We start from the raw sequence: 14,863 nt of genomic DNA, 5'->3' as shown, positions 1-14,863 counted from the left end.
GAATAGAAGGAAGTACATTAGGTCTTTCTTTATTCTCCTTACCCCTGTGAGAGACGGATTATATCTTGGTCATTGTTGCATACTCATTGTCTATTTACTGTGTGCTGATGAATGGATGGATAGATGGATGAAGGTCACTGAGACAAGGCAGTGTGATCTAGTGACAGGAAACCTCCCAAGGCAGTCCATTTGGTCATAATCACAATTGTGCTAAATCTACCTGGGCATACAATCACTCCATCCTGTTTTCTGATCCGTTACTTGTCCATATTAAATTTATCTAGTTCCCAGTATTATTCCCTCCTCATACTGGTTTGTAGCCTCTAAGCTTGCTCCTCTTTGTCAGTCTCTCTTTACAGCAGGCACTTGAAGTTGAGAATGACCCTCTGGTGTGGTTTAGTGAGCACAAAGATACATTATTAATTCTTTTGTCCCTCTGCTAAAGCAGACACATGCTAGATTTGGTTTGTTCGTTTGTTTCTTTCATCTCACAATTGTGTTGATTCTGGAGCTCACTGTCTACGATGACTGCAGTGTGTTTGGCCTGAGCAGCTGGAAGCACAGAGTTGCCTTTAACGGAAAGGGAAGGCTACAGGAGGGTAGATGCAAGGGGCCATCAGGACTTAAATTTTGGATGTACCGAGTTTGAAATTTCTCTTAGACACCCAAGGGGAGATATTTAAAAAGGCGAGGAGATACATGGGTCTGGAGTACAGGAGAGAGGTCCAAATTGGAAATACTAACTCTCTCTATAGATAGAGAGACTTGGTGGTGAGACCATAGGAATGAGCATATAGAGAAGAGGATCCAGGACTAAGGAGCCCTGACTCTCTGGCAGTGACAGTTTGGAATCAGCAAAGGCATCTGAGAAGGAGCAGCCAGTGAGGTCTGAGGAAAAGTAGGAGAGTGTGATGTCCTGGGTGACTAAATGAAAATCCAGGAGGATAGTTACATAGTAGATTACAAACTTAAAATGTTACCTATTACTAAATGTCTACTAAATTTTTAATATGCATATATCCTTATATAGGTATATAAGGAGAAATTTATATAATGGATTGCATCTGGGGAAGTACCAGGAGTTAGAAGGCCTGGGTGCTGGGCTCGGTTCTGCTATTCTTAGTTCTTCAACTTCAGGCAAGTTAGACAGACTTTTTTGAGCATCATATTTTACTCACCTGGAAAGTAGGATCTTAATCCTTGCCTTACTCTGAGTTATTGTGAGAATCAGTGGAAATAATAGATATGGATATGGTTTGTTAGTATATACTCTCTCTGTATCTATCTGTCTATATGCATATTCACAAGTGTGTATGTGTATACATACGTGTGTGTGTATATATATACACACACATCAATACATACATGGGACTCAAGCTATTTGGTATATTGTTAATGTTTACTGAGTCACTTAGGTTCTACCTATTGGTAGAACATACTCATTTTAGTGAGTTGCAAACAGCTTTATGAAAAATGGAGCAGAATAGAAAATATCACTGAATTGCTCAGAGTAAAAGTAAGTAAGGCTTCTTGAAACTTCTTGTTTCAGTTATACACCAGTAGAAGTTATCTATTTCTGTGTAACAATTATCTCCCAAACCTAGCAGTTTAAAACAACAAGCGTCTATTATTTCTGGGGGTTAGGGGCTGCCGAGCTGGTTGGTTTGACTCAGGTTGAAGACAAGCTGGCCACCAGGGCTACAGTCACTGGGACCCGCTTCCAAGTCACTCCTGTGGCTGTTGGCAGGAGGCTCAGCTCCTGGCCCCATGGGTCTTTCTTAGTGTTGCTCATGACATCATAGTGGGCTTTCACCAGAGCACATCATCAGAGAAAGGGAACAAGACAGCATCCCCAACACGGAAGTCACCTGTTCTCAACAATGACAGGTCTTTATGACCTGTTCTCAACAATGACAGGTCATCACCTCTGCCAGATTTCACACACACCAATCTTGGCATGATGGGGACCGCACCTAGGTGTGAATGCCAGGAGGTGAGGACCACTGAGGGCCATCTTGGAGCCTGGCTACCACAGTCTCTCTATATTTGTGAATGCTGGCTTGAGATAGGAGCTACATTTTTTAATGTGGGTCATGTAGGAAAAATGTTTAAGAAACACTGCTCTACAGTGTCTAATCTTGGACACCATGGGGCAGAGGTGTCCATTAGCTGGCAGAAGCCTGTTTCAGCAGCTTTGTTATTGATACTCTTCTACTCCCACAATTAATTACCACTGACTCTCAGACCATGAATATTAACACCAGTGAGTTTTACAATGAAACAGTACCACGGAAGTCTAAATGTGCTGCCTGGGACTGCTTATCCCTAAATAAAATGATCCTGCTCTAGTGTCCTTTCATAGTTTGCCTGTCTGGTTTCTGTGGTTCTGTATCTTTGACCTTGTCATTGGACAAGTCCATCTACTGTTTGTAAATTCCCACTTCAGATCTGTGACCGTGTATTATGCACAGCTGTGTGGCTTGACTCAAGAGTCTCATAGTATATAGTACATAGGCTTCTGGTAGTAGTTATACTTGCTGCCTTTTTTTTCCTGCTTGTTTATTGCTCTGTGACTGTGGTCTAGGTAATGAGCTTGTGGAAGATTCTACCTGTAGGTAAATGGCTATACTGAAACCTTAATGTTTTGTGAAGGGGGGTTATTACATAAATAAAGGTGTACCCTACTTAAAGGAATCTTACAGAATAATTACCAACGTGACTTTTTATGTAATTTGATCTACCCTGCCCTGAAAAAGAAATGTTTTAGCTCTCCTAGCTGGTATTTTTTGGTTTTGTTTTGTTTCCTTTTATTTTGTTTAGAAGCATAAGTGACTGAGAAAGAATAAACTATCTTTGAGGTACTAACAGGCTCTAAGCAGGCTAGAAGGTTCTAGTTAAATAGTTAGGAGACCAGTAGAAAGCACAACACTAAGTAGAAACATATGGCCCCTGGCTTTTAACTTCAAACTGTGGGAGTTTCAAAATGGAGTCGTTTCTTGGGGATGAAGTGGATGCTACCAATTTATTGGAAGCCTCGTGGCTTGGTGTTTATTGTTTGTGCCTCGGAAGGCTCATACTTGTCAGCCCTGCAGCCTTAGGTCTTTTCTGACTAGTGAAGACCTTGGTGACGGAGGGCTCTTCCTCATCTGCCGGTCACAGGGGATAAAGGGAGGACTGTCACTCGGCAGGCTCCCGGGGATAGAGGCCCTTTTATTCTCCAAGAGATGCTCTCATAGCATGCTGAGCTTACTGTGGTTTTTAAATTTATGTATCAGTTGTCTCCCTAAGCTGGAGGCTCATGCAAAGCAGAAACTGTAGGCAGCACCTGACAGAATGTGGCCCATGGTAAATATGATACATATTTGTTGAGGAGAGGAGGAAATTAAATTCTTTATTCTCTTGAACGGGTTTATGTTCAGAAGAACGAGGTGTAGTACTTGTAGTAGCATCAGTGTTCCTATTAAAGGTAATTTATTTTGATTTTTCTTAAAATTTGTCAACTTTAAAATGTCGGAGATTATTTACGATGTAATTCCTGTGTTTTTGAAATAAGATCTCTTTTGCCTTTGAAGGCCGTCTCATTTTTGGTAACATCCAAAGGGAGAGGGGTTTAATTTTTATGACACAGGTGCTAACCACTGACAAGAGCCCGAGTGAGCGGTTTAAGGACTACTGAACTTCAGAACTTTGAAGATCCCTTTAGGTCCCAACCTGTACACATCCCTGCAGGCTAGATTCCCGATAGACCAAGCTGCACTGTCAGTCCGCTGCAGAAAATATGTCTTCTTCCCTGTCCAGAATGCTGTCTGAACAAGGATCCTCTGGTGAGGTTGCTCCAGGGTTGGCCTCTTGATCTGGCTTTTGTATTATAACTATGAAGAACAAAAGCAAGTGTTTCCATGGTGGTTTATGAGAAGCCACGAGTTTTTGTGTGTGTGTAAGCTCTCTGCCTTGCAGTCTCTTGACTTGACTTTGCTGGCTCTGCTGTGCTGATCAGACTTATGCATTATGTCCTGTTCAGTCCTGGTGAGAGCATTTGTGTCCTGCTGCTTCAAGCCTTGAGCCTTGTATGGTGACACAGCCCCACAGAACTCCATCCCCATCTGTGTCCCTGTGGTCTCTGCTCCTGCATTGTGCTCCTGCATTGTGATAGGGGTTATTCTCCCATTGACAGATTGTTGCTCTATGACCTCCTTTATTTTGTTCTTCTGGATTTCAGTAAAGAGAGCTTGAAGGAAAGATAGTCATATTCATTTTGATTAGCTAGTGTCATTTAGGTGAAAGAGATGCCCAAGGAGAGACTAAGAAGTTTTGCTAGCAATTAGTTAGGAGAGGCTGTAGACGTTTGGAGACGTGATGTTTTAAACTCTGGAATCTGATTATATCCTAGACAGTCAAGTAGAAGGTAAATACAAAAGGGCATTCTTACCAAGGCTCCGGTATATAATGGGTGTGAAAATTAAACTGAGGAGGGAAAGGGTATAATTTAGTGAGAATGATGCTAATACTGAATTTATTTTAAAATGTATTATTAAGTATCGGTTAAAAATTTTTATTTTAATGTTTATTTTTGAGAGAGAGAGACATAGCATGAGCAGGAGAGGGGCAGAGAGAGAGGGAGACAGAGGGAGACACAGAATTGGAAGCAGGCTCCAGGCTCTGAGGTGTCAGCACAGAGCCCAACGCGGGGCTCGAACTCACGAACCTCAAGATCGTGACCTGAGCCAAAGTCGGACACCCAACCGACTGAGCCACCCAGGTGCCCTGTTAAGTATCACTTTTAGATATAATGATCATTATTTTTGAATTCCATTATAGTAAAGAATTTTTTATTTCCCTGTAAAAAAGGAGGAAAAACCTGTGTACCTTACCCCTGTTAAAAACACACTTGAATCTTGTTTCTGTCTTTTCAAACTAGTTGGCCTTGGATTAGTGACAGTGGAAGAACCAAATGTTCGACTCTTCCAAGAAGCAAAACTAGGTCCTTGATATGATCATGTGATGGCAGTTTTCCCAGCTGTAGTGGGCAGCTTCATCAAACTCTGTATCATGAAGGATCTTCATTGTAATGTGTACTCACAAGAGCAAAGCTGAGCATTGGAATGCAATTTTAATAACATGACTGACTGGAAACATATCTGTTTCCAACCTTGGGCCACATTCTGTCAGAGAAGAAATTATCAACCTTTAAGATTGTGTAAGCATTTGCTTTGTGTTACATTTTTGAGACCTGGTGGCATTATTTTGGGTAAGCGTTGACTTGTTTAATTGCCCAGTTCCTAAGCCCCAACTTTTTGATGCCTGACCTACTTGGTTGTGGTTCCTGAAGCACTGGGTATCTTGGGCCCAGTTTACTTTATAAATTGGAGCTGAGGTCCATGTCTCTATACAGTCTTTCCTGAGGGGGGAATGAAAGGCACAAGTCAGTTATTACTCTCTATTTGGAGATAACTGAGTAGCTGTGTTGTCAGAGGCAGCAGGGGGCGGGGCAGGATCAGCAGGACCCTATCAGTAGTGCCATCAGAGATACAGAGTTTTCTCCTTCTGTGTTGCTGTTCCGGTTGCCCCTTAGGGGCATCACTGTTGCAAGTGCCATCCGGAAGAAAGAAGAGCACATCTGTTACCATCTCCTGCGGCTCTGGAATCAGCTCCCCTGCATCTCAGTAACACTTTGTGTTCCAACCTGAGTGATGTTCTGTGGGAGTCACTGCCAGTTGGCTTCCAGTGGGAGGAGTCTAAGCATTATCCATTTTTCTCTCACGATAGCTCTGCTTCCTATTCTGTTAAAATTCTTGCCTCCATGAAGTCTTCTGCCATCTGCACCCATCACCTATCCCAGTGGAAGATTTCTCTCCAGATAAACAAAACACAACCTCGTTTGTCTTATCCCTTTGCGGCTATTACCCTTCCCCCTCCTCTTCAGAACCAAAGTCATTGCATGAGTTATTTATATGCCACTGTCTCTGCTTCCTCTCCTTTTATTCACTCTGCTCTTGGCTCTGGTCTGGCTTCCATTTCCACCACTCAACGAGACTACACAATTGTCAAAGCTGCCAGTGACCTCCATGTTGACAGGGATGTCCAGGAGACATTTTTACATGAAGACATGGAAAGCTAGATAAACTTAGACTCTTACCTCATGGTGGGCACAAAAATTAACTTAAAATAGATTAAAGGCTGAAATGTAAGAGCTACGCTTAAAACTTTTAGGAGAAAACATAGGAGAAAAATCTTCAGGACCATGGGTTAGGCAAAGCTGTCTTACGTAATGATACCAAATACATGGTCCACGATAGAAAAAAAAAATGACAACGTGGATCTTTAAAAATTTAAAACTTTTGTGCTTCAAAAGATACTTTTAAGAAAATAAGCCACAGACTGAGAGAAAGTGTTTTCAAATCACCCATCAGATACAGGAGTTGTTTCTGGAATATACACAAGGGTGGGGACTTAGCTGTTGTATCCTAGACATCTCTTGCAGTGTCTGACATCTAGAAGGTGCTTGATAAATGTTTGCTGGATGAATGAATGCAGAAGGCATTGATGCGGTTTAGAAAAGAGTCTTTGGGGACTTCATAAAATCTGAGGAGGAAAGAAAATAATCTTGAGCATTTGTGGAAGGTTTATTATAAACCACTTGTACCCACTACGTTTGTTCCTTTTTTTGTGCCATAGGTATTATTTTCTCTGTGCCACAGTTAAAACAACTGTGATGTGGAGCAGTGATTTTTTTTTTTTTTTTTTTTTTTGTCCATGGTCAAGTACTATTAAATGAGATAGCTGGAGCACAGACCTAAATTCCACGTATTGGGAGATGTGGTTTCTCCTGTAAAGCTCTTCACTCTTGAGCCCTTTATACCTGAAACTAGCACCTTCTCTCCTTTTCTTTCTCCAGTACTCTGAAATGCCCAGATGACCTGGCTTTTGGGCTACTTTCCCAGAATTTTCTGGCTAATAAATGATCTGATGGCAGACACACTTGTCTGGTGGAGCGAAGAGCATGTCCTGTGAAACCCGACACCATTTTGTACTATGTTTGCTTTTTAGAATTTGTCCTCATGGGCTACAGTTCTCACTTTCTACTTTCCCGTCGGACTTTGGTGTTTCATCAAATGGGGTCTTTCTGGCCTAAGTTCACTTTCCCTTTTCCTGCTCCCCCAGCATCGCTTTTTTAAAAAAGCTTTTATTCAAATTCCTGTTAGTCAACATGCAGTGTAATAGTAGTTTCAGGTGTACAATATAGACATTGAACAGTTCCTTACATCCCCCAGTGCTCATCACAGTAAGTGCCTCCTTAATCCCCATCACCTATTTCACTGCCCCCCTCCTCTCTGGTTTGTTCTCTAGGGTTAAGAGTCTGTTTCTTGGTTTGCCTCCCTCCTTCCCCCTCCCCATTTGCTTATTGGTTTGGCTTTTTAAATTCCACATATGAATGAGATCATATGGTATTTATTTTCCCTGATTTATTTCACTTACCATAAGACACTCTAGCTATATCCGTGTCATTGCAAAAGGCAAGACTTGATTATTTTTTATGGCTTAGTAATATTCCATAGTATGCGTACATGCATGCATAGGTCCACACACCACATCTTCCTTTTCTATTCATCAAATGCTGGACACTTGGGCTGTTCCCATAATTTGGTTATTATAGATAACACCCAGCATCACTATTTATTGTTGACTTTCAGCAGGCTCTGAATCTCAAATTGATATGCAGGTTAGGTCCAGACAGGACCAGATGGTGGAAGGAACGTGAGAGAGCGAGGGCTTCTGCAGAGGCATCCTGCAGGCTTTGTATTCGCATGACTTTCACAGCCGGGATGGACGTGGTATGACATGGTGCCCGTTATTATGTGCTGTCATCAGGAGGCCTGTTGCCAGTACTGTCTGGGACGTCCCCTGAAAATAAAGATGCCAGTTGAGACTGGGAGGAGGGCTGTGTTGTGACATGTTGAATGATGAAGTAGGGTCTCGGGGACTGTTAATCTTGGCTCTGCTGCTGGTTGTGGAACTGTGTGAGGATTACCTCATCTTTTTTATCCTATTTCCCACTCTGGCAAGTGAGGAGGTCAGCTTAGGTAGACTTTAAGGTCTTTTCCATTCTTTGAATTTAAGTTAGGTAGCCTGGCCAGAACTGGTCAGGACTCCTTGAGTCTGGGTATAAACTTTATTTTCCTAGTGATTTGATTTGGTTTTTACTTCCAACCAAGTCAGTTTCACACTTCTAGGCAGGAATGTGAGAGAGCTAAACTCTGGCGGCCAACTAGTGGGATGAACACGTCTGGAGATGAGAAGCTGTGAGGTCTGTGGGTTGAAGAAGTAGAACAAGAGCTGAGATCTGAAAGTGATGCTTCATCCAAACACTGCCCTGCGCGTGGCTTGCTAAGTGACCATACCAGCTGTGGTCCTGAGGACCTGAAGCCCGGAAGGCAGGCAGCCTGGCAGAGCAGGGCAAGTCCTGGAACCACCTGTGGGTTCTACTCCAAGTTCTGCCAAGGAGATGCTCTGTGGGGCTGACCATCCTCTGCCAGCACGGGGGTTGCTCTGGGGGTAAACACTCCTGCAGCACTCCTGTGTCAGGTGCGTTGAGCTTAATTCTAGTGCCCTGTGGGGCTCTACCAAGGCCAGCAATCAAAATGGTAATAAATAAGCCATCAGGGCTGCTGCGGGAGCATTAGCCCAGGCACAGTTTGCAACCGTGCTGATGGTCATCAGAGGAGCTGCTGCTGTGGAAGGGAGTGTTCCGACTTGGAGATGCTTCCTGAAAGTGACTAAACAGGGACTTGGAAGCCTGAGGCTAGGCAGACCCTTCAAGGTCATCCATTCATCCCAGCTTTCTGTGCAATGGTTCAGTCTCCTCTGAATACCCTTACAACCCATGCTTGAGCTCACCCTGTGATGGGAAGTTCACAGCTGTATTAGAACATTGCAGCTTATTTGAAACTTTCTTTTTATGCAGCAAGCTGAAAGCTGCCTCCCGCTGCTGCTACCAGTTGATGTTCAGACAGCAAAAACTTCCATATCACATCCACACATAAAAGACTTCCTAGTTTTGATTTCTGGAAGGAATCAAGGGTAATATGTGCAAGGTCACTGTTTCTCATGTCTCTTAAGGAAATCCTGCCTTACCGTGGGCTGGTAGCTATGAGAGATCATTTTCTTAGAAGGTGATAAGATGTATTGTGCTACACTTTGATAGATATCTTGTTTCAGAAGAGAAGCCTCATTTCCATCTGTGGGTATGTATTTTATATATTTATGCATAGTAATTGATGTATTAAATAACCACTTTGAGCATCTCTATCTGCAATGTCCTGTGCTCAGTGCCAAAGCAGACGGAGGAATCGGTGCCTTATTACAGCACATCATTCACATGTTGGTTCACTCAGCAGGTACTTATTGCGAATCTGCTCAGTGGCCAGCTCTGGTTCTTGCCCTCATGGAATTTGCAATCCATTGTGGGGGGGGGGGGTAGAACATTGTTATCAATCACACTGTATTGAAATTCTTGTTGACTCCGCCATTCTTTACTAGGCTCAACTTTCCTTGAGGTAGGGGCTCTGTGCTGTGCATTACTGAATTCTCACTACCCGGCACATGGTAAATATTTGTTAGATGAGTCAGCGGCTGAGCACAGAAAGGGAAAAAGTGCTGACTTTGACATTTGTTACTCAGCTTGATCCTGACTTGGCCATTTACCAGCTATGTGATAGGGGATAAGGACATGAGGCTTTATAAAATAAGGATCTATTTTGGCAGGTGGTGAGGACTGGAAGAGGGAATACACTGAGGGCCTAGCCAGTGCCTGGCATACAATTCTAGAATAAGAAAAGCATATTTCCTTTATTATTCTAGTTCCTGAAGGCATCTTTTACATCTATACAGGAAGACTAAGTGAGAAGAGATCTCTAGACTTCATTGGTTGGCTCGTGTTTTGAAATTAAAGACACAGCCCCATGTGAGGGGGCGCCCCTGAACCCTTTGGAAAGACCCCCAATCAGCCTTACCATGGTAAAGAGGAGTGGAAGGTTGAAAAAGTTCTGGATGTGGGCGGTGGTGTTGTTTGCACAACAGTGTGAGTGTACTTAATGCCACTGAGTTGTACACTTAAGAAATGGTTAAAATGGAAGTTTTATGTTGTGTGTATTCTACCACAATAAATTCATTAAAAAGATCCCAAACCATTGCCATAATTTACAGTTCTTCCAGCAGGGGAGCCATTCTCCAAATTAAACCAGTCACAGAATATTGTCATTCCATTGGCCTGGATGTGGGCCACCAAGCATTCCTGTGGAGCTTCCAGAAGCAGCCACGGCCTGGCTGAGCCACCAGTTGCTTGGTGTGGAACTGCGGGCTGTGAGGCCCTCTGTTGTTTTGCAGATTACTTTTTCCCCTCTGTCCCTCCTTCCCTCCCTCTCTCAAAGAGCAAGTTTTTGTACTCGTCCACAGAATCATGTCTGAATCCATCCCCGTGTCTCCGCTCTGTTTCCAGTGTTTGCATCTGGGGTGAGTCCCCGTCACCTGTCACCTAGACTGCAGCAGCTCCCTGCCCTGCTTCTGTCCCCATCCTTTCTCTTCAGGACACCCAGAGTATTCTTTTCATACACAGATAAATCAAAGCACACCCCTAAATGAATGAAATTTAAACAAATGAAAAAAATAGCATTCCCCTGGTAAAGACCCTCTGTGCTTCCCATGGATGTTGAAATGAAGCCCTAACCCTTAGGTACAGCCTTTTCAGATCTGCTCCCTGCCCCCCTCCCCCACTTCAGCTTGTCCCAGTCATGCTGGCTTCTTCCTTTCCTCCATCCTGCCGCATTCCTTCCCACCTTGGGGCTTTTCCCGCATGTCCTGCTGCCTGGAACACTCTTCCTCCGGTCTTGGCATTGCTCGCCCTTTCTGACCATACAGATCTCAACCCGGATGTCACCTGGCCAGAGAGGACTTCCCTGAGCAGCTGTGTGGTCCACCCCTCTGTCCTGTCACCTGTGTGAGTTCTCGGCCTCTGGTGTTCTCTTCTTTATGGAGGGCTTACTTACTGTTCACCCCTTCCACCTAAGACGTGGGTGCCGTGTGTGGTGGGGCCCTTGTTGTGTTATTGTCGCCCATGTCCTCAGGGCTGGAGCAGCGCCAGGCACACAGAAGGCTCTGACAAAATATCTCTCGGTTGAATGAATGAATGAATGAATGAATATCAACACAGATGAATTGATGTAGCGAAAGAGTAAGACATGAATACCTGTGAGGAAATTCTGTTTTCTTCCCCTTACATTTTTCGTGGTACATTTTATGTTGCCAATCCCCATTGACCTTCTTCATTCCATTTGTTTCCAAGTGACTGTCAGCTCCTCCCAAGCCTGCCTATCACAGGGTGCTTAAAGACACCCACTTGTCCCAGCCCCAAATTCCATCCGTGACCAGCCACACATGCACAAGAAGAAATGTTCTGAAACACCATGTGCCACAATCACTGACTTCTGTACATTTAGGCCCTAGATTTTAGAGGATACCGTGGTGGCAGGTGAAGCTGGGCATGCACCAGTGTGTGCTGGCACTTCTTAGTGAGATGCCAGTCAGGGCCAGGGCAGGCAGGATAGGATGATGCCTTCCCTGCCTGGTGGCAAGACCCCGCTCCCCTGCACTCCCCGCCGGCTCTCACATCCAACTTCAAGGCTCCCTATGAGGCCTCCATAGAATAATTGGTCTTCCTGCTCCCTTGCCTGTTTCCTGAGTTCTGTCCCTGTCCCTCAGCTCTCCAGCTGTACTACCCTCTACCCTACTGTTCAGGCCCTCCCTGTGCCCTGGATCACCTCACCTGTCTTTCTGGGCTGCATAGTGAGATCTGTTATGTCCTTTCGATGTGGTTTCCTTCTCCTACTATTGGGCTTCCATTAAAACAACTCACTCACTCTCTCTCTTTCTTTCTTTCTTTCTTTCTTTCTTTCTTTCTTTCTTTCTTTCTTTCTTTCTTTCTTTCTTTCTTTCTTTCTTTCTCTCTTCTTTTTTATTTTTTTAATATTAAGTTTATTGTCAAATTGGTTTCCATACAACACCCAGTGCTCATCCCAACAGGTACCTTCCTCAATGCCCATCACCCACTTTCCCCTCCCTCCCACCTCCCATCAACCCTCAGTTTATTCTCAGTTTTTAAGAGTCTTTCATGGTTTGCCTCCTTCCCTCTCTGTAACTTTTTTTTTTCCTTCCCCTCCCCTATGGTCTTCTGTTAAGTTTCTCAGGATCCACATAATAGTGAAAACATATGGTATCTGTCTTTCTCTGTATGACTTATTTCACTTAGCATAACACTCTTCAGTTCCATCCACGTTGCTACAGAGGGCCATATTTCATTCTTTCTCATTGCCAAGTAGTATTCCATTGTATATATAAACCACAACTTCTCTTAAAAATTGGAGGGAAGGAGATTACTATTTATTGAGTACTCACAGTATACCAAGCACTGTGCTAAGCACTGTATTTTTGCTTATCACTTAATTCTCATAACCCTCCATGAGTAAGGGCTATCCATTTTCCCACGGAGAAGCTGCAGCCTAGAGAAGGTATATAACTTCCCAGAACCTGACTTGATTCTAAGACTCAGGGAGATAGATGGCACTTGTGGGGCAGCTGTGCCCAGGGAGGCAGGGGGTGGGCTTGCCTGGGGCCGGGCAGCCATAGTGGGAAAACCAGAAATCAGAGGAGGTGGAAAGGGACCGGTTCTTAGAATGAAGAATAATTTTCAATTATTAATAATGAGAGGTAGTGAGAGCCTATGCTTTTAGTGGGAAGAGTAAGCAATTCATGGCTTTTAGGGTCCAGTTGACTCCCAGATTTGTCCTCTACTAGCTGTGAGCTCTGCAGGTCATTTAGCCTCTCCGCTTTAGTTCCCTGCACTGATGAATGGAGATGCCAATCCCTGGCCTCACCGGCAATGGCTTGTGTATGTGGGCACCGTACAGTAGTTGCCACCTTCTAAATACTTCATAGTCATTTCTGTGAATATTATTAGGTTGTTCATTACTCCCTCAGAATCTTCTTTCACCTACCTCACCACCATATTGTGGTTCTTTTTGATCCCATCTGTGTCTGTTTTATGCTATGATTCCTGCAACAGAGTCTGATGCTTTATGTAGCTGATGTAATTGAAAGGGCTGAATAGGTTTTGGATGAGTGAAGGAAGCTGAGATCTTTGTTCTAATCTATACAAACTTGTATCTCCCACGTTGCAGATCCTGGAGATCTTAAAATTGCTATCTGTCATATGAATATTTACTTATGTGGCCGAGGAACATGGCCTTGGTTTGAGTTGAGAGGAGGGATCATTTCAGTTTTTTTTTTTTTTAATTTGCATTAAATATGATTGTAGGCAGAACTTAGCATCTCAGGTCAGTGTAATATCAACTGAAGCAAATCAGCTAATCCTGCAGGGACATCTCCCTTTAGAGCTCTTTTCAGAAGACTTATGTATCTTCCTTGAATCGTGTAATGACTTCAGGTAAGTGATCCAGTGAACTTTGTTGCTCTCTTCTATCCTACTCTGTCCATTGACCTGTAAACAGATGCTTCAGTACACAAAGGAAGCTTGCCATTTAAAGGTACCCAAAGGCATCCTACTTTAATGTCAGTAAGCATCTGCTAGATGTCAGGTGAGGTGAGGTTCCAGGCATGCTGGAATGTTCCAGAAACAGGGCAGGGGTGGAGCTGGAACCTAGGGACAGTCAGGGCCTGGGCAGTCAGACCCCACTCTAGGGGGGATTTCTGTTTCTCTTGCTCATTGTCTGTAGGGACAGAAGTAACTCAGGCTTTACTCTGGCAGGCTTTACTCTGCTAACCTGGGAGGCCAGTCTGTTGGGTGGGACACAGTGACCACCTTCTAGGTGTTAGGAGTAGTGGTTATGTGTGGTGGACAGCAGCATCACGGTTCTGGCCACTGAGCCTTTTTACTCACAACCAGACCCAAAGGTGAGAGAAGGACACTGGTTAAGTGGTTAGAGGTGTAGGGAGAACAAATGTGGTAGAGAAACCAAGGCAGTGCCATTCATATGGACTCAGCCCATTTGGGGGTGTCAGGGGAAGTTGTATGTGAAAGGGTCCACCACTGCCCAGGACTTACTGGTGGGAGGTGCCTGGTGAGAGGCCCAGGCACAAGGGCAGGCTCACCAGCAAGTGCATGGAGCTGCTCTTCTCTCTTCCCTCCCAGGGCAGACCCAGCTATGGACAGGGCTGCTCTTTGGTAAAAAGCTCCAGGGACAGGGGCACCTGGGTGGCTCCATCCATTAAGCATCCGACTTTGGCTCAGGTCGTGACCTCGCAACTTGTGAATTCGATCCCGTGTTGGGTTCTGTGCTGACAGCTCAGAGCCTGGAGCCTGCTTAGGATTGTGGGTATCCCTCTCTCTCTGCCTCTCCCCTGCTCACACTCCGTCTCTCTCTGTCTCTCAAAAATAAACACACATCAAAAAATTTTAAAAAAAATGCTCTGGGGACTGCGGCTGGGAGGAGCATGGAAGGACAGAGTTGACGCTTCCCCACCCCCTGTTCTTACCTTTGGCCCCAATGGTTTTGTACTTGTAAAACATAATTTCATTTATTTTTGAGCAAGTAAACATCTAAGACAACTAGTGTGATAAAAGGACTCACCTACTGGCAAAGTGACAAAATCTACCCTGTGGCTTTTTTTTTTTTCTAGAGAAAAAGCGTAGACTTGCTGAGACACTTTTGCTATCATAGAGCAGTGGTTCTGCATCAGAATTGCCTGGAGGGCTTGTCAAATCTAATTGCTGAGCCCCATCCCCAGAGTGTCTGAATCAGTATGCCTGAGGTAGGGCCTGAGAATTCGCATGTCCAGCAAGTTCCCAGGTAAT

The 14,863-nt window shown here is 44.2% G+C and overlaps 1 protein-coding gene across 18 annotated transcripts in view; it reads left to right on the top strand.

The window, feature by feature from the left end:
• The window catches only part of HHAT (hedgehog acyltransferase), a 318,442-nt gene that overhangs the window by 162,541 nt on the left and 141,038 nt on the right, over positions 1-14,863 (top strand). The gene's annotated exons all lie outside the window — the stretch shown is intronic.

The sequence above is a fragment of the Felis catus genome, chromosome F1 (assembly GCF_018350175.1).
Source record: "Felis catus isolate Fca126 chromosome F1, F.catus_Fca126_mat1.0, whole genome shotgun sequence".
NCBI lineage: Eukaryota > Metazoa > Chordata > Mammalia > Carnivora > Felidae > Felis > Felis catus.
This window is presented reverse-complemented; position numbering and strand designations above follow the sequence as displayed.